We start from the raw sequence: 20990 nt of genomic DNA, 5'->3' as shown, positions 1-20990 counted from the left end.
TCAACATTTATCACAATATTAATTTGATGTATAATGAGAAATTCAATTTATAACATGGGCTGTTTGTAAAACATGCATGCCCCCCATATGGGCTCTCAGTTGTAGTGACAGCCATTTTGTAAATATGTTTTTTGTCACTGTGACCTTGACCTTTGACCTAGTGACCTGAAAATCAATAGGGGTCATCTGCGAGTCATGATCAATGTACCTATTAAGTTTCATGATCCTAGCCATAAGCTTTCTTGAGTTATCATCAGGAAACCATTTAACTATTTCGGGTCACCGTGACCTTGACCTTTGACCTAGTGACCTGAAAATCAATAGAGGTCATCTGCTAGTCATGATAAATATACCTATCAAGTTTCATGATCCTAGGCATAAGCGTTCTTGAGTAATCATCCAAAAACCATTTTACTATTTCGGGTCACCGTGACCTTGACCTTTGACCTAGTGACCAAAATCAATAGGGGTCATCTGCGAGTCATGATCAATGTACCTATTTAGTTTCATGATCCTAGGCCCAAGCGTTCTTGAGTTATCGTCTGACAACCACCTGGTGGACGGACCGACAGACCGACAGACAGACCGACATGAGCAAAGCAATATACCCCTCTTCTTCGAAGGGGGGCATAATAATATAATAATAATATTTTTGTAATTGGCAATTCAGTAAATGGTGACTTCATTTGTCACTAATGAGCCAGGTCTCACTATATAAATAACATGATGCTAATGTGATGTCAAAAAATATAATATTTATGATAATCAGCTGAAAATGTTCCCTCTATATTGCACATCAGGTACATTAAAACAATTGTCCAAGCAACCTACTTTAAAGACCAAGATGACTCATCTTTGTACTTGTCCTAAATTTACTCAAGCCAAATATTGAAATAGTTTTATGATGATTGTGTAAAATTGAAGCCTCTGGAGTATACTCAAGCTAAATGTTGACAGTATGAAATATCCTCAAACTAAATCTTAAGTATAAGTATCAAGTTAATGGATATACATGTATCTGTTTGCAGGCAAGGCTGCTGCTGTTCTTCAGGGTTCGCTGTCGCATTAATCTTGCAACTGTTAAATCACAGGCGTATCATTTCGTTAGAATGCAAGGAAATTTGCTTCGCTCGCTGTGATCGAATTGCTGTAAGATTCCCTGCCTCCAGCTGATAACCTGAAAAAAAAAGTGTTATGTTACATTTGTACAGTCTTGCAATCCTATCGCAAATTGTGGAGCGAATGTTATTCACTTTTCAATTTTAAGTGTATATAATTACAATTAAATTTTATTTCACATGACCTTGACCTTGAACTTCCACCACTCAAAATGTGCAGCTTCATGAGAACGCCCCTTTGAATTTTTTATTTTTTTTACCTTTGACCTTGAAGGATGACCTTGACCTTCCACCACTCAAAATGTAAAGCTTCATGAGATACACATGCATGCCAAATATCAAGTTTCTATCTTCAGTAATGCGAAAATTATGGCCAACGTTAAAGTGTTTTTTTAGGACGGATGGACAGACTGCACACATACACACATACTTACATACTGACGGACAGTCCAACTGCTATATGCCACCCTACCGGGGGCATAAAAACAATATAACTTGTAGGGTAGTGTGATATAATGAGACATCATGCTCAAAGACAGTGCTCAAATTGAGCAATTTTTCTTAATCTCAATTATTTCTAATGTTGTCCGCAACAAACTCATAAAATCTTTTTGTTGATTGGTAAAAGCTTAAGAAATATACAATGTTTTTGTCTCTATGAAACATATCTAACTTTTCATCCTATTAAATTGTCCTTAAAATTAAGTCAAGAAAAAGAGAAGCTGTTCATAAAATAATTAACAAAATTTACGTACATGTCTCTTGCACTTGTTGCAATTATAATCTTCTCGAGCCATCACATAGAAATCAGATACGTCCAACACCATTCGGGTCTTCTGATGAACCCCAATGTTCGTCAAGGCCCCTTGACACCCCTCGTAGATGCAGACAAACTGGTATTGAAACAAGTGCCTAGGCATCCAGAGGAAGAGTTTATGGCCAAAGAAGCATTCTGGTTTGTTCAATATCCGTAAAATAAAAGTATAGCATGTATATATCACCAACATAAATTTTCATCCCCAGATGAATTATGGCATTTGTTGTACTGATGTCATAAACACTAGAGCAATCACTGAGTATGATTAATACCTAACACAACTGCTTGTCACAACAAGTGATGTATCGCATCATTGTAAAACAGTGGTGTAGAGCCGCACAATATACGCCAGAAGGCCAGAATGCATGGTATTTTCAGTCAAATCCGATCTGTATATTGATTATTTTACGCACAACTACATATCAAGTTTATAATTTGTGTGAGATTTGGTTAAAATCCATCGTATAGCATGGGAGATCTAGCGGACACAAACTATGTACTTAATGTGCATGGTATGTTGTAGCCAAGGGCACATAACTTCAAGCACAACTACATATCATGGTTATCGTTTGTGTGAGGAAGCTGTGAGGTTTGGTTAAATTCAGTAATGAGTTGTATAGTTTATGAGATCTAGCGCGTACAATAATTTGCAAACCAACAGATGGACGGAAGGATAGACATGCCAAAACACAATACGACCCTTGGAGCATATTGAAAAGCAATCAAAGAAGGAAATGTATCCACACTTTATAACAGTTACACTTAATGTTATATTTCCCCCAACACTCAGTCGCCATTTTTGCAATGAAAGTGATTCAGATTGGTCACACTTTCCTCAGGACAGGTGCCCGAAATGGTCAAATCTTTTCAGGACATTTGTCCTAAATTATGAAAAAACTTATGGACAGTTTTGTTTTTGTCAAATTAACTCTATGTCCTCTCCTGAAAAGGATTTTTTGCATCTTGCAGCAGATGCCAATTTAAAAAAAAAGTGAGAAAAGGGGAAGTTGCTAATCATGAGAAATTATTGGCAGTAAAAAGGGAAGGGAATGCAGAAGTATGTTGTTGATATCTCTTATAGTTTTTGTGTTATGCTCCATACAAAATTAAAGTATTAACAAGATGTGTTTGTGAAACACAATGTCCCCCTATATGATGTTTGACCTTGTAGGATGACCTTGACCTTGTGAAGGATGACCTTGACCTTTCACCACTCAAAATGTGCAGCTCCATGAGATACACATGCATGCCAAATATCAAGTTGCTATCTTCAATATTGCAAAAGTATTCATAAAATAAGCGATTTTGGCCACATATATTTGACCTCTGACCTTGAAGGATGACCTTGACCTTGACCTTTCACCACTCAAAATGTGCAGCTCCATGAGATGCACATGCATGCCAAATATCAAGTTGCTATCTTCAATATTGCAAAAGTATTTATAAAATAAGCGATTTGGGCCACATATATTTGACCTCTGACCTTGAAGAATGACCTTGACCTTGCCCTTTCACCACTCAAAATGTGCAGCTCCATGAGATACACATGCATGCCAAATATCAAGTTGCTATCTTCAATATTGCAAAAGTATTCATAAAATGAGCGATTTTGGCCACATATATTTGACATCTGACCTTGAAGGATGACCTTGACCTTGACCCTTCACCACTCAAAATGTGCAGCTTCATGAGATACACATGCATGCCAAATATGAAGTTGCTATCTTCAATATAGCAAAAGTTATTGCAAAATGTTAAAGTTGGCGCAAACAGACCAACAGACAGACCAACAGACCAACAGACAGACAGGGCAAAAACAATATGTCCCCCACTACTATAGTGGGGGACATAAAAATAATAAAGAGCCATAACTCCAGAATTATTCAAATTGGAGTTATGGATAGTCTGAAAACTATATGCCCCCAAACTTATCTTTCGTGAGGGGGGGGGATAAAAGAAGGGATCAAGGTTATACCTCTTGATAGGCTTGGCTGAGGAGGATCATACCATAACTTCTTCACCCTGTCAAAATCAAACTGGGGACCTCTGGCTCCATAGACGAAGAACGTTTTTGAAATCCAGCCTTGGTCTACGGCTGGAAGTGTCTTTTTCCATTTCTTTGTCAATGGTATATCGTCCACTGAAATCATAAGAAAAACATTGATTCATTATTACTTTTATTTAGACTTATTTAACCACATCACATCTACAGCAAAACTCATCATGCATTTTGATTGAAATTAATGTCAGCCATATGATTTGCATCTTCGATTTATAGCATACACCATGTGTTGAGCCTTACTTGTCACACATATGTAAAAGTACGGACACATTATTTCCAATTTGTGTCACAAAATTACAATAATGTACAAAAAGGTGCTCGCATCTGAGAAATTGTAACACAATATGTTTTTTCTGCAAACCAGACTGCAGAAAACTGGAAATGATAGCATAATGATACTAGAATTTTGGTAAGGTTACAGTATAGCCAAATTCATCAAACTCTGCAAGTCAAAAGAAAAATATCATAACAGTGATTTAATACCATGAACGCAGTAATGTTATTAAGAAGGCACAGTGGTGCATAGGCAGTGTTCATTATGCATATATTGGAGTCCTTCGATATCTGTCCAATAGTAGTAGTAGTAGTCATAGTAGTTGTTGTAGTCTTAGTAGTAGTCATCATGTTAGTAATAGTCAGTGTCTCAGTAGTTACCATAGTCTTAATAGTTGTAATGGTCTTAGTAATAGTCTAAGTAGTTGTTGTAGTCTTAGTAGTAGTCATCATGTTAGTAATAGTCAGTGTCTCAGTAGTTACCATAGTCTTAATAGTTGTAATGGTCTTAGTAATAGTCTAAGTAGTTGTTGTAGTCTTAGTAGTAGTCATCATGTTAGTAATAGTCAGTGTCTCAGTAGTTACCATAGTCTTAATAGTTGTAATGGTCTTAGTAATAGTCTAAGTAGTTGCTGTAATCTTAGTAGTAGTCTAAGTCTAAATAGCCGCAGTCTTAGTAGCTGTCATTGCTAGAATTTGTTGATGTATTAAGTCTTAGAAGCAAATAAAAGTAACGAGTAATATTAATTACGTATTATCCACTTACCAGACGATGTTGGCTGCTGAAGGTCTGAAACTGAAGAATGGTCTGGTTTTGGTTCCAGAATGCCTTCTTCATCCTGTCTCTGAGTTTCATTACTAGATGCTGAAGCAAAGAGTGAAACTATGCTCAAACCACAAACCAGGCATATTGGGGCATCTAGAAGATTATTTATGTTTTGATGAATCGGTTGGCTTGTTTGTTTTTTGGTTTGGAGTTTTACGCTGTTTTCACCAATGTTTCTGTTATTTTGCGGCGACAATTTACTTAATCATGGTCCCTGGGTTGCAAACCAGTACTAGGCTAGGGAAGAGTCAGGCGCCTTAACCACTCGGCCATGGAGAATCCCTGGTTGGATTGATATATAAATTAAATCACATAAAAATGAAGAAATATCTGCTTTAACCCATTACCAAACCATAACACAATTTTACAGGTTGTTGCAGACGACTCTATAAATCATCGAGATGAAAGGAGAAATTGCTCAAATTAGCCATTTCTGTTTTTATCAAAATAATTTCTACCTCACAAAAGAAATATTTTCATTCTCTATTAGAATGTTAATTTTCGTCTGAAACCTCTTTCAATTTGGGACAATGTGTCGTTTGGTAAAGAGTTAAGAAGAACCATATTGAAGACTGTTGTCAAACTGAAGTGAATAAGTCTGAAGAATGCTAAAAATTAGGTTATCAAAGTATAGTATAACCTATATTAGAGTATCAAAACAAATATTATTAAGAACATTGTTTTTCTAAATTCTGAAATGGTTAACAGATATTGGTCTTATCTTTCAATTGTTTCATATTATTTCAATTATTTAAGTATTCAATATATTATAATATCAATAAAATGTAAGAAATTATTTTGATATGTGAAGAAGCCCAATTTGTGAGAAAGCTAATAAAAGAAAAAGAAGCAACAACATACACATAAACATGACAAAGTACAAAGTGTACATGCATTAATCCTATACCTGTGTCCAATCATTTTAAGCATGACTTTGAAACCATATCAACAAACAAGAGATGTGTTCTTCAGAAACACAATGCCCCCTATTGCTCCACTTGAAAAAAAATAATTGTTTTTTGTTTTTTACCTTTGACCTTGAAGTATGACCTTGACCTTGAACTTCCACTACTCAAAATGTGCAGCTTCATTAGAACGCCGCTTTGAAAAAAAAATATTTTTTTTTTTACCTTTTACCTTGAAGGATGACCTTGACCTTGAACTTCCACCACTCAAAATGTGCAGCTTCATGAGAATGCCGCTTAGATTTTTTTTTTTTTGACCCTTGACCTTGAATGATGACTTTGACCTTGAACTTCCACCACTCAAAATGTGCAGCTCCATGAGAAACACATGCATGCCAAATATCAAGTTGCTATCTTCAATATTGAAAAAGTTATGGCCAATTTTAAAGTTTTCAGACGGACGGACAGACGCCATATATTAGACATTTGACCTTGAAGGATGACCTTGACCTTCACCTTTCACCACTCAAAATGTGCAGCTCCGTGAGATGCACATGCATGCTAAATACATGTATCAAGTTGCTATCTTCAATAGTGAAAAAATTATGGCCAATGTTAAAGTTTTTTTCGGACGGACGGACAGACTGACATACTGACGGACAGTTCAACTGCTATATGCCACCCTACCGGGGGCATAACAAGAGGGCCTGAAAGGCCCAAAGTCGCCCACCTGAGATAACAAGATATTTTTGGGACAAATCTTCTGACCAAGTTTCATGAAGATCGGAAAATAAATGTGGCCTCTACAGTGTTAACAAGATTTTACTATAGCCATATAAGGAAAAATGCCCCGCCCCCTGGCAGCCATGTTTTTCGACCAACCGGAATCATTTTTGAACTTGTCCAAGATATTATCGGGATGAATCTTCTGACAAAGTTTCATGAAGATCGGATAGTAAATGTGGCCTCTAGATTGTTAACAAGACTTTACTATAGCCATATAAGGAAAAATGCCCCACCCCTTGGAAGCCATGTTTTGCAAGCAAACATAATTATTTTCGGCCTCATCCAAGATATCATTGAGACCAAATTTCATGAAGATTGGACAATAAATGTGGCCTCTAGAGTGTTAACAAGGTTTTACTATAGCCATATATAGCCTTATAAGGAAAAAATACCCCGCCCCCTGGTGGCCATGTTTTTAAAGAAACCAAAACCATTTGCGAACTCATCCAAGATATCATTGGGACAAATCTTCTGACCAAGTTTCATGACAATCGGAAAATAACACACCTTTGACGCTTATTACTTCCCTTGGATTTGTTTTTTTGACCTTTGACCTTGAAGGATGACCTTGACCTTTCACCACTGAAAATGTGCAGCTCCATGAGATACACACGCAGGCCTTGAAGAATCCACTCGACCGCTAGCATATGCGAGTGAAGTTGACGGTCGGGCGAGTAAAGTTTGTTAAATACTCGACTGACCGGGCGAGTGCTGTTTTTCAAGTTGAGAAATATAAATTCAGTTCCAGAACTCCTGCCACATCGATACAAATTGCGAACAATTTTTCAAACGAACAAAAAATAGATTTAGTACACAAAGAAACTGCACTTTCGTTTTGACAATGAAAAATGATGTCACGGTCACATTAAAAATAATTCTCGTAATCGGCTGCGCTCTTTTCGTAGGTGTCAGTGCTCTTAGCTAATTGATTAAAAGTGAAAAAAACAGTTTAATATATTGGTCATTCCGTGAAAAATAAAATTTCATTTTAATGTAAATATCAATAAAAAAAAAATACATAACTGGTTAATTACAATACTTCTTATATTTAATTAAAAATAAACAGAAAAATAATTATTAATAAACAGAATAATTCGTGATCAGAAGCCTTAGCCAAAATTTACCATAGTGTAATCATTTGTCAATCAAGTGTGTCTTTCAGTAAAAGTTCGTCTGAAATATTAAAACTCAGCATGGAAAAGGGTTCTATTTTAAAATATCTGCAAGGTGGTGGAGACAGGGAACAGAGAGAAAGGTCATCAAAAAGAGAAGCAAAAAGTATTGAGAAAAGGAAACAGGTGCAGAAAACGTAAGGAAAGCAAATAAAATCCATCAGATAATGTAGTTAATTTGTTTGCAGTTTAGTGTCACTATGTTACGTAGGTTAAAAGGTTCTGGTTGATCATAACTATAAATATAGATATATATTTTTTTCATGCAGGACGAGTAGATTAAAGTGAAGGGCGAGTGGATTGTCAGACCTACTCGCCCAGGAGGGCGAGTTGCTCTGGAAAAATTCTTCAAGGCCTGACACGCATGCCAAATATCAAGTTGCTATCTGAAGGGACATCGAAGTTATAAGCATTTTTCTAAACCTAAACGCAAAGTGTGACGGAAAAACAGACAGACGGACGGTCTGATCACTATATGCCCTCCTGCGGGGGCATAAAAAAAGGATTTGTGACCAATTCAATTTTTTGCATTCTGAAGGTCATACTGTTGTCAAGGTAAAATAAAGATATGATAAAGTTTTTACCTGGACAGTTGATAAACCTACAGCCTCTTTAAAAAGCATATTTACCTTTAATGCTGTCTTCATAGCTTTTCAATCAACCCAAAAGTTCCTCATCAGATGAATTGTCCATTTCAACTGAATCTCAGAAACAATAAAAATACAAATGCAAATGATTATACTTATTTAATCCTTTACTGTATTTAATCGATGTCCAGTTTTTTGTGATTGCATAAGCTCGGTGACATAAATGACAAATGTAAATATGCAAATGCAAGTTAAACTATTTGGTGGCTCAGGACTAATTTCCTTTTAGCAAATCGCAAAAAACAAGATGCACACAAGGGCCTGGATAGCTCTTATGGCATCTGTTTGCAAAGTCTGTTGAAACATTTACAAACATTAAGTGCTGTCTCAACAGGATGATATATGCTCCCGATAAACGCTTTGATAGAAGTTATCAGCATTTTTTGAATCCTGTTATCCTAAACGCATATTTCGAAACCTAAACGCGGACCCTAACTTCAAGGTCAAGGGGGTCAAAATTTATTGTGCGTATGGAAAGGCCTTGTCCATATACACATGCATACCAAATATGAATGTTACATCTGAAGCAACATAGCATTTTTCGAAACCTAAACGCAAAGTGACAGACATACGGACGGACAGTGCGATTACTATATGCCCTCCTTCGGGGGCGGGGGGGGGCATAAAAATTGTAAGATAATCCGTCAGAATATGTCTGTATGTTAAAGCTTGCATCTAGTTAGATAAGAGGATTTTTAAAAAATAGGTGAAATAATTCTTAACCTTATATTCTGATTCTCTATAAAAAATAATCTTCTGAAGGCTACATGTATATTGTAGCACAAGTTTATTTCAAAATTACCATTTTAATATATTTAAATTCAATTTGCCTTGAAAAACTTCTGCTTACCAAAATTTGCAAGAGGCTCAAACTGAATTTACTGAACCCGCCAAACTTATTTATTCCTTGCAATATACCCTTTCAGTTATTGCTGGTTTTTAATTATCTCCCTTGTGTGACGTCATGCGATGATTATCGAGTGTATCGATTGTAAACGATAACAAAAATCTTGTTAGAAAATGTTGTTTTCAACGATGTAAATGGACTGAACATATGCACGAAAAGATTTGTACTTACCAAATTGTTAATAATGTATTATTTTCTAATGAAATTTTTATATTCGGTTTATACTGCTGATAAAGCAGCGTTATTGTTCATCAGAGAACGTGATCGGAAGACTAAATACTGAAAATCCCACAAAACAAAACAACTAAATAAGCCGTATTCTTTCTTATAGTAAAACTTTTTGTAAATGATGTTTAAAAAATAATGAAACATATATTTATTTGATCACAATTATAAGTTGTAGGGATATTGTTGTTGTTCATCAGCGATCGAACATGTAAGAGATGCATTTAATCAATTGTAAAACAAAGCCCTAACAAATTGGAATACATACCAATTGTTTCCATTGAATGGATTTTCGTTTCGTTAACATCGAATGACAATATTAATAAATGTTAGCATACATACGGAAAAGAACTCTGCATAATATGCAAATTGAACTGTCTTTGCATGAATATTGAACTCTCTTTACTAATGATAAGGAGTGATAAAAATCTACCCTTGTAAAAAAAGTGGGCAAAACCCGGTTTTAATCCGTGTTAAAACCGTGTTAAACCCTGCGGTATTGGCACCGGGTTAAAGCGTGTCTTTTAAACACACTTTTTGCTTACCGACTTGGTTTTTTGTAGGTAAAACCTGGATTTCACTCACATAAACCAACACGCTTATACCTTCTTATACCAACTTAAACCAACTAAAACTAACTTAAACCCACTTAAGTGGGTTAAAAGTGAGTGTGTTTTCCTTCTCTATGTTGGCTTTTAAACCCGCTTCTACACATCAAGTCGGTTTTTCCTGTTCTTAAGCGAGTTAAAAGTGGGTTTTTGTTTGAGTGTTAAGTGAGCTAAATGTGTGCTTAACTCAGATTAAACGCAGTTAAAACACGCTTTAAATCCGAGTTTTACCAACTTAAGTTGGTTAAAAGTTAGTGTGTTCTCCTTCTTTATGTTGGCTTTTACACCCGCTTCTACACATCAAGTCGGTTTTTCCTGTTCTTAAGCGAGTTAAAAGTGGGTTTTTATTTGAGCATTAAGTGAGCTAAATGTGTGCTTTTCACAGATTAAACGCAGTTAAAACTAGCTTTAAAACCTGTTAAATGCTCAGTAAAAACCCACTTTTCACCCACTTGAAAACTGAAAAACTTTTTTATGATAAGAACAAAAATATCATAAATTAAATTCTAATTACTTTTTTTTAAACGATAAAACATAAAACTTTACATATATATCCATATACACAGCATGATAAAACTATTTTGACAGACATGGCATTGTTATAATAAAATATAATAGTGTTATAACATAACATTGAACACAAAGAAAGAACTGAAAAAAGTAAGATTGTATGGAATAAATACAAACAAGAGATGTGGATGTGTTCGTCAGAAACACAATGCCCCCTACTGCACCGCTTTGAAATAAAATTTCTATTTATCATTTGGCAGGTATAGAAATTATCTCTCTTTGCTTATTTCTTCCATTGGATTTTGACCTCTGACCTTGAAGGATGACCTTGACCTTGCACCACTCAAAATGTGCAGCTCAATGAGATACACATGCATGCTAAATATCAAGTTGCTTTCTTCAATATTGCAAAAGTTATGACCAATGCTAAAGTTTTCGGACGGATAGACAGACAGGCAGGCGGACAGTTCAACTGCTATATGAGACCCTACCGGGAGCATAAAAATAAGTTAATGTTGTTGAAACAGGTGCAAATCTATATAACAAAGTGAAAACAATGGTTAAATAATCATTTTAACAGCACATTTTATTTACAAAGACTTCAGTCTACTTGTGCATCAGCCGCAGATGCCTTAAACAACCTCTCATCTTTTCTTCAACATCAACCGAAGGCTTGTCAAAGGTTTTGGCTATGACATCTGAAAAAATATGATAGACTATTCATTTTAAAAACATGCAAAAAAAACAACAAAATCTGTTCTTAAATAGAAAATACTCTAGCCAGAAAAAGAGGTTAAATATTTGCATATTAAGGAAGTCAACACAAATGAGTTTATTACTGATTGTCCTGGAGACAGTGACTAGAGACACAGACAAAGTTTTTCAATCCCTGTCTTCATGAATAAAAAAAACAACTATTGTTAACTGTCACTTGGATTATAAAAACTCCCCTTTTTCACAAATGATGTAATAAAATGATATTTATGCGACTGTAAACAGTAAGTGATCTGAAAAATATTTGTAGAATGTGTATTGAATTTCTATATGGATGATTGGTACTTCAAATTTTTATGATGAAGAAAAAGTACCAATGATTGCATTTCTCTCAGCAGCGGGGAGGCTTGGTCTTGGTGACCCCTTTGTAGTTGTTGCTCCCTTCATGGAGCAAGTCACAAGCTGGTGGAAAGTGAATAGTCGGCACATGGCCTGTGCGATGGCCATCACATCCCTGGTTTCATGCTGGATTTCAGCTTAAATGATACTCTGGAACCAAAAAAAGAAAAGGAGTTTTGACAAAATATTTACAATTGGTCATTTTCCAAAGCTTGTAATTTACTTTCATCACATTTCAAACTCTAAAAATCTTTGTCACATTGGTCAGGATTGTGACGCTTTTAAAATTCAATAACCTGTATAGTTTTACCTCTCAACAAATCCAGCTTTCTTGTTCAACGACAGGGCGAGGTTTGCCAACTTCAGTTCCCCTCAAGTTGGCCAGCTCGTGCAGGGTAAAAGCCTGGTGTAAAAGTCCATACATCAGGTAGTATGATTACCCCTTTTGCTCTTGGGGCAAGAGTTTAACCTTCAAAATTAAAATATGAGGAAAAGAAATCTGTTCAGTAGTAACCAGAAATATCTATAAATAACAATAAAGATGACAATAATCATAAAACACAACCACAATAATTCACTGTACCCAACATTTACACTTTGTCATGTGTATGTTCATCTATTTTTGCTTCAAATTGTGTTTTTTTTTCCTTTAAGTTGCAATACATTAACTTATCAATTTACATTTCCCAGTGACAATACATAAATATAATAATGATCATAATTAATTCAGTAAACTAAATAAAAAAGGATGAAGAAATGACAATACAAACCTGTTAAAACTGTTCTTCAGTATTCCAAAAAAAAACAGTTGAACTTCTTTTCCAACAAACTTATTGTTGATTTCCAAATTGTAGTAAAATACACATTGTTTTCATCACACAATACTTCATGCTGACAGTATTTCAATACATTTTACAGAACAATTATAAGTCTTAATGTTAATTTAATTTAGCTCAATTCAATTGCTGAAACCAGCTTGTTTTTCAAAAGTTGTTGTTTTCAAATAATTTCCTGTGCAAAAATTTGAACCAATCAAAAGTCTTATACCTCATTCCAGCCTTATGTCTGGGCAAACCCTATCAGTAGCCTTATCTGCCCCTGATAATCAGTACCCTGTTTAGCTCTGAATGCCTGACAGATTGTTATCTGTTTATTGTTAGTGGTGTGAAAAGGGGTGTTTTTAGGTATTGTCTTGTTATTTTGTTGACTGTTTATGTAACACAGGTCATGTTTGGCATCTTATTATTTTATTACAAATTAAGAAAATGGATACAATGGTATCATATGAAAATATCAAAATCTTGCATAACTTATGTACACAAATTAATAGATTTTTTCCAAAATAATGTTTCCAATACCATAATTTTTTAAATATGCAGATTTAACAAGTAAATACTGTTTTAAACAAATATAAACAATCATATAAGATTGTTTAAAAAAAATAAATAATAATTTTAAGACATAAAACAATCATAAGATATTGTTTATAATAAAAACAAATATAAAGAAAAAAAATCAAAGCGAAACACAAACTCTTTCATTTTCAGGTATAAAACTAAGTTTTATCATTTTTATAGTTTTTGGCAGTGATACTTGTTGTCCATCTGTGAACCTGTGATGTTCTGAAAGAGCCATTTTCATCCAATATTCACTAAAAAATTATGGGGAGCACACACATTTACAATAGGGACAATGGCAAACAAGCTGTAAAAAAGCCCCTTTACAATTGACTTGTATTATATAATGGCTATAAACATGAAACAAAGACCTATTTGAAGAATTCTTGTTTTATTGATGAGTATTATTTATAAACAAAAGACCAACTTATTGAAAAGTGTGTTTAAGTGAGTCTTTTAGCCTGGTTTCAGCTCTCAAATTATTTACAAAAAGACCAATTTAAACTCGCTTAAACCCACTTCTGTTTAAAAAGGATCAACTTCTGTTGTAAAAGACTCGCTTATAAAACAAAAAGACACACTTAAACACACATAAACCAACTCATAAATAAAAAGGCTCACTTTTGACACAAAAAAACTGACTCCTTACAGAAAAAAACTCGCTTAAACACACATCTTCTTAAAATAACCAACTTTAAACTCAGTTAAGCACAGTTTAGCGCACATAAAACTCGCTTTTAATAGCAAAAACCAACTTCCGCTGAGAAAAACTCAGAAAAAACACAGTTTTATGTTGGTTTAAGTGTGTTTTGGTATGAAAGTGGGTTATTTTTTGACAAGGGTAGCATTCAGCTGCATTGTATGATAAATTAATCTATATATTTAATTTATTTAACGGAAGTATTGTTTACCCTATTGTGATTGCTTGTTTTCATGATGGTGTTTCGTACACTGCAATAACGTACTTGAAATCTATACACGCGGAGTTTACATTTGTTAAATACCTCAGTTGCATAGCAGTTAAATTGCACAATATTTTAAATTTATTTATAATTATTAAACACTGAATTATTATGATTAAACTGGCTAATATATATACACTTGTTCCTGTAAATCCATTCCCGATCATACATTTGTTTTAATGTTAAAATATTTTATTGAAGCAAATGTTCAGTATTTTGGCTTTTAAATTTGGCTAAAACGACTGCTTAATATGCCAAGGGGGGATGACATGGGGGTATCATAAATTGTGTTTAATTACCAGACACTAGGCTGCAACATGTGGTTTATGCAGGGACCCCAAGTATAGGTCCCTGGGTTTATGACACCTTGTTTTCTTTGTAATTGTCTGGGCAGTATCCCATCATAACGAGATAATCGGGTTATGATGAACAAATGTGCAATAAAACACCGGGATAAAAATGCTGCAACAAAGAGTGTCAACATTGGTGTGAACAATTAAATCAAACAATAACATTATTCAAGAGAATTTATTTTATGTGTAACAAGGTAAGTTTTTTTCAGAAAATAAAGTTTCAAATCAGGTACAATATGTTGCATACATAAAATCGACCTATTTGTTGTTTGTTTTCATCATTATTTGTTTTGGTTCGTTAAATTTAATTTATTCTGAAATACGTTCAATTGATAAGAATTTTTTAACAAAAAATGGTCGCGAATAAGTGCCAATTATGAAGATTTTTGTTATAACCACATACCGAGCTCTTACATTGTGTTCTAGTCCTGAGTTCGTTGTTAGTAAAAACAAATAATAACAACAATATAATCGTTTCAAAAATGCATTTCCTTGCATGCAAATGTTTTTTTCAGACATAACTAGTAAAATTTTATTTGATATGTTGCATGATTTTCATCACAACGATGATTTTGTCAGCCTTCCCTTTGTGCGCTTACATGAATTCCACCTCTTTTTGCCAACCAGTGGGCAGAGTCTAAACTTTGCAGGTGAGGTGAATTGACACTTCAATTCCCATTTTCAATGGTAAAGGTCATGTTCCCAAGTGGATAGCGCTCAAATCAGGGCTCGACACTAACGGTGGTCCATTGACCCGGGGTCAGTAAAAAATAGGGAGGACTAGTGAAACTAGCAATTTGGTTGACCCTATCATTTCATTACCTCACATCCCGCTAAGGGACACAACTCATACACTAGTAAATGCGAATAACTGAAAGGGTATATTGCTAAACATTAGAATGTCTATTTTGACTTGTGTTCCTGTACATGCATTTTTTGTGTTTTTCAGCTCACGACAATTGAAAACCTTTGGGGGAAGGGTTCCGCAGCCCTGAGGAGAGGGATTTTTTTGTAAATGGGGGAATTGTTCAAAGCAAAGTTTCTTTACAGCAATAAAAATGCAAAAACAGTAACTTTTATCAAAGCAGTTAACTATTCTATACATTGTGTTTCTTGAAATAATTTAAAATAAAGGATCCATGCTCAAAATTGTTATATCAATTATCATACCGAGGCCATATAAACAGAGTCATGGTATCTTCACTAGCATCGCGACTAGTAGTATACTAGTGGAACAAAATACAACTGCATCTGAACGGGCAAGGGACTGTTTTTTATTTGGCGAATGTTTTACTGTTGATTTTTTTACGATAAAACTTTCTGTACTCCTATAAATATGAGGTCGATTTACGTCGACGGGGTAGCTTACGTCTAATTATTTGGACTAAAACTTTCTGGTATGATGTTGTTTTGACCTTCACCTTCCGGTCGTTCTTGATCGTCTGGGTGTTTTTTTCCAATGTTTTAATGAGCGTCTAATCGATTAAGGTTACATACCACCAATTCCAATAGATGGAAAAAAGAGTAGATAGCGTAGATAATTCAGTGCGCGAAAAACTGTCAATTTTCAACTATAAATCAGCGATTTTTGTTTGTTTTTGTTTTTCATTTTCTGAGGGGGAAAATCAGTTGTTGTTTTTTTTGGGGGGGGGAAATATATTTTTCAGGTTGGGGAATGCCACCGAATTTCGGCGGCAGATTTGGTTGTCGGCTCTTTCGGCCCCAAGCTCGATCTTTAGGCCCCGGTTTTTCAGGCTCATTCGGCCCCAATTTCAGGCTCATTCGGCCAAAGTACCAGGCTTTTTTGGCCCCATATTTTATTTGAATAAATCGTTGAAAATATGTTGGTCGAAAATCTGGAATACTGTTTATTACAGTATTATATTATCTTAATTGAGGATTAATCCATTTGAAAAAAGATTCTCTTGTCTTTTGCTTCAGATATATCGTCGTCGAAATGAGGCGTTATAAAAAATAGATACGGCTGAGACGGCTTTGAAAATAAAACAAACTATAAATTTATGTCTATTACATATATTTGGATAATTTTAAAGTAATAACTGACAGACAGACATACAGACAGACAGACAGTTTATTTAGACTTATACACAAGTACATCGTCTTCATACAAAAGTATACAAATTATTTTCTGTCACGTAACTAGGTATAACAAAATAAAATTACATAGCGTAAAACAGACATTTACGAATACACATAAAAATAAACTAAAAAATATAACAATAATGAATAAATACTTCTTTACAACACAATACACTAATTTACTATAATTACATAATACATAATTTACTGCACATAAGTTTTTCATTTTATTATTAAGTCAAGTGTATCATCATAATAATCATCATCATAATAATAATCATCATCATTCATCATCACAATTACAATCATCATCATATTAATAATACTAATAATCATAATTATCATCATCATCATAATTAACATAAAAAACGTCAGCATTTAAATCATCATCATTATAATTATCAGCATAATTACACCATAATCTGCAGCATCATAATAATCGTCAGCATCAAAATAATCATCATAAGCATAACATCACATTAATCATCATTATAATAATCATCATTATGACATCATATTTATCATCATCATAATAATATTCATCGTAATTATCATCAACGTAACATCGTAATCACCAGCATTATCATCATCATCATCATCAAGAGGCGACGATTCAGAAGGCATACGTCTCCCTGATCTTGCCGAGGAAATCCTCGGTGGTAAATTCCCGCTGGTCGTATTCATCTCAGAGCTGGTCAAGCTGCTGGTCAATATTAACATAGGTGTTGCGTCGGACCCGCCCGGTTCCCTCTCGCACCAGCTGGGCCTGCAATGGCAGGTACTCGGCCTCGCGCCGTAGGAGAGGTACCAAAACATAGAAGGAGCACTTGTGGTCGGCTGCCTTCAAACTCAACCGACGGTGCCACCCTTAAAAACAAAACACTAATAAGACAATGATATGTTATTTGTAATTCGCTTTAGTAGCACAATGAAAATAAAATAACTTACAAAAGGTAAAAAAAAATATTTAGTGAACATACATACAGACAGACTGAATGCATCACAAACCTTCTGTGTCGTTGTTCGTCCTGACAGTCTGCCGGTACACGAACCACTCTTCCGGTGCCCAAACTGTCCTCTCCAGCCAGGTTGACTACGACCGCTTCCGTCTCCATGGACGTCGCTCGTTCAGCCAACCTGGATTAATAAAAGCTTGTGTTACTACAATTATTTGAAAATGAAAAGTTTATTTATTGTCCAATTATTATATACACTAGAACGCGTATACATGTTGGAAACATTAATTGTACCCGCTGAATGCACGCGGAATATGAATTCCAGACAGAAAAGGAACGGCCATCAGCTTTCGCATCAATGCATGGACGGCCTCCCGTTTTTCATACGTAGTCTTCAGGCCCACTGCATTGATGCGCCGGAGCACACCTTGGGTCCAGTGAAACACGCAGCCTTTCATCTGGGCTGCGGAGAAGATCTCACGTAGCGCCTGCCATAGGGCTGAAATAGTACATGTAAAATTACGAGTTGACATGTATCTTGTGCAGAAGTACACAATGAATAACACATAACGCAAATTGAAAAAATACAAAAAATATACAACCGCTAGATGACAATTGAAAAAGGTAAAACCAACCTATTTTAAAGTCCATGACGAATCCTTGGACAGGTGGTTCTGACCGCCACAATCCCAAAATGTGCTGAAAGACCGCGAGGTTGTCTACCTTCCTTCTTCGTGACATCAAAACGAAGACTTTTTAAAGGCACCTGCTTCAGACAATCCTCGTGTCGTAGGAAGGCTTGCACGGATAGCAGCTGTTGAAACGGCTTGCGAACGACGTGGAACGTGCCGTCGACGAACCAGCGAATGGACTGCTGGAGTCTGCTCAGTTGATCGTCGCTGGCGAATATTAGGTGTCGTTCCCCGTCAACACGCACATCACCGCGAAGAAAACCATCGCCAATAAAGTCTGTGTCAAGATTCTAGATTCATGCTTTGTACATGTACGATGTTAAATTCCCCTACACCAAACCAAATCTGTGCTTGTTCTCGATGTGGCCTGGTTTATCAAAATAATAAGGCTCTGGGATGCAAACTAATCATGAACTCTGGCATTTTATAACAAAGGCATGTCCAGTTGATAAACGACAGATCCGTGCATTGTTTACTTTACAACCGATGTTCCCAGAAATTTTAAGAAAAATAAACTCAGTGCCCTCGTAAGTTTCGAGCAGTGTAGACGCTCTGAAAAGTTCTCAAGGGGCTGACATTTGGATAACTTATTTATAAGGAACTGGAGTAAATATTACTTTAATAATTTTTGTTGTTACATTTTTAGTAAATTTTTGCACCGAAACCCTGCTAGCTTCTGAGATATACAACACAGTAACATTTATATAATACCGGGTGAATTAATGTTTATGTGAATGTTTAAATGGTATTTGTATGTTGGTGTTAATATTGCAGTTATGCATGTGTACTTTTCATGTGTCTATGTGTTGATAGATTAAGTGATTGAATGCTGGCTGTATAAATATAATATGTACAAACCACGCATTAGCACTGTTAGGGATTAGTTTGAATGAATAGATCCCAGTTTCCGGGTGGGTGCAGCAGACGGGCATCGACCAACGGGATGTTTCGGGTGGGTGCGGCAGAGGCCATCACCCAACGACGGTACGGCAGATAGCTGCCATATCTGAAAGAGAGGTGGTTTCGGCGACAAGGGCCGACCTGGACGCGCTATCAACCGGGCATTGGACGCCGCAAGAGGACCGAGGGTCAGGCGAGGGTCATCTGTGCCGCGGTGGGCAAGACATATTGAACGCCGCCAGAGGACCAAGGGTCAGACGAGGGTCATCCGGCCACGGTGGGCCAGACATATTGGAGGCCACCAAAGGGTCGAGGACTTATAGCGTGAGAGTTGTATGATTTGTTGACAGATGTGACATTTTAGTCGGCCAGTGACTTTATGATTGTTTTTATGTTTTTTTTCTCCAATTTTTGTATTATTGGTACAATTTTATCTGTTAGTGATTATATACATAGACTAGTGTTATAACATATTTTTAAAGGCCTTCATTGACTTGTTGTTCTAAGTAGGATTATGAATATGTATTATCGAGTTATAATTGATTAAACATTTCCTCGTTTATCAAACTTTGATTTCTTTTCATTTGACAGCAAAATAATAAAAACAAATTTTGTTATTTATTACATACACAAGTACTTACCCCTTTTTAGGAAGACAAAATATGGACGCAGCGTTTCATAATCTAATTCAGTGACCTAAATTATGTTAAACATTTAGGATAACATGTGATATCTGCTGAAAATTACTTTGTGCCATACACAACACCACTACATTTAAACTCATTGATGATTGTGATTCTAATACAGTCATTTTATTTAAACCAAGCGTAAACTATGGATTTTCAAATCGTTTTGACGCATGATTTCTGGACGATTTTATCTTGAAAATACTGATGTGTTAAAATTTTTATAGCATCGGGTTTGTCGATTTGAGTACTTTATTTGTCTGTAAAATAATGTTTAAATCAGACGATATTTACCTATAAATAAATCAGTGCAAGAAATGGTCATGCCGGATTTGTTAGTGATGGAATTGAAATAATATGATTATAATATTTAAACAATTTAATTCACATTATCGTTTTCGATTATGTTTGTTTCATTAAGTATTCTCCTGGAATAAAACTTCATAGCATACACGATGTTTGAATTCATATATTAAAGTATTATAGAAAGATGTACTTTCATGATACAACATAATCAAAAGGAAAATGAACTTCGCAAAAAAGTGATGTAACATTTTACAATTCTAATTTATATTTCAGGAACTTGCTCAGAACAATGTGTTAATGCCGACATCGACATTCACACTGTTTTGGTGGACTTTAATTTTGGATGGACAATTAATGAAACAAAACACGTAGGGTGTTTTAATGGACCCAACCAAAAAATGAAGGAGAGTGCTATTATAAATGTGGGTTTAAATGTTTTCTTAATTCAACGAGCACAGGTGTGAATAGATTGTCGACGAATGCAGATGTTACTGTTGTAAAAGTTACATTTATAACATTTAGCGATACAAGTTCCGGAATAACAGTTGTTCTTAAAACACTGGTACAATTACAATCACAACATGTGTAATAACGTGTTTAGTTTTTTTAGTAAACCGTATGCTATCAAAGTATTGATTGTGTTTGTTAAGAAATACACTTATACAAGTG

General features: G+C 35.2%; 1 long non-coding RNA gene across 1 annotated transcript; it reads right to left on the bottom strand.

Annotated features, from left to right (window-relative positions):
• Positions 1-11325: 11325 nt before the first annotated feature.
• Positions 11326-12973, bottom strand: LOC127835177 (uncharacterized). Its single transcript, XR_008028400.1, has 4 exons — positions 12740-12973; positions 12280-12438; positions 11945-12119; positions 11326-11554 (listed from the first exon to the last, which is right to left on the bottom strand). It is a non-coding gene; the product is annotated as an uncharacterized LOC127835177 (long non-coding RNA).
• Between the last annotated feature and the right edge of the window lie 8017 nt (positions 12974-20990).

This window comes from Dreissena polymorpha, chromosome 6, assembly GCF_020536995.1.
Source record: "Dreissena polymorpha isolate Duluth1 chromosome 6, UMN_Dpol_1.0, whole genome shotgun sequence".
Classification (NCBI taxonomy): Eukaryota; Metazoa; Mollusca; class Bivalvia; order Myida; family Dreissenidae; genus Dreissena; species Dreissena polymorpha.
Note: the sequence above shows the minus strand (reverse complement) of the source record. Positions and strands in the feature narration are given on the sequence as shown.